The sequence below is a fragment of the Propithecus coquereli genome, unplaced genomic scaffold (genome assembly GCF_000956105.1).
Source record: "Propithecus coquereli isolate 6110/MARCELLA unplaced genomic scaffold, Pcoq_1.0 Scaffold90, whole genome shotgun sequence".
Taxonomy (NCBI): Eukaryota; Metazoa; Chordata; class Mammalia; order Primates; family Indriidae; genus Propithecus; species Propithecus coquereli.
Window position 1 is genome coordinate 2,019,278 of NW_012155285.1, and position 349 is coordinate 2,019,626.

A 349-nucleotide genomic window follows, 5' to 3' on the forward strand; every position below is an offset into this window, starting at 1 on the left:
CTGCTTTCTCTTCCTTGCTGGTTGAAACTCCTATTCTTAATGTCTAAATATCAGAGTTTCTAAAGCTCTGTTCCATGCTCCTATTTTATATTTATTTTTATGTATCTAAATTCTTTCTCTAAGTAATGTCATTCAATTCTATGGCTTCAAACTCTATCTGTATACAATGACCCCCAAATTATAGTATTGAGTCATGAAATTTTCTTGAATTTTATATTTTGATATTTATTTCCTATATCATATTTCTTATTGAATGCTTAATAAGTGCATCTAACAATATTGCCCAAAGTACAAGCAATTCAAATGTATTAGGGTTGTCCAGAGAAACATAACCAATAGGAGAATATAT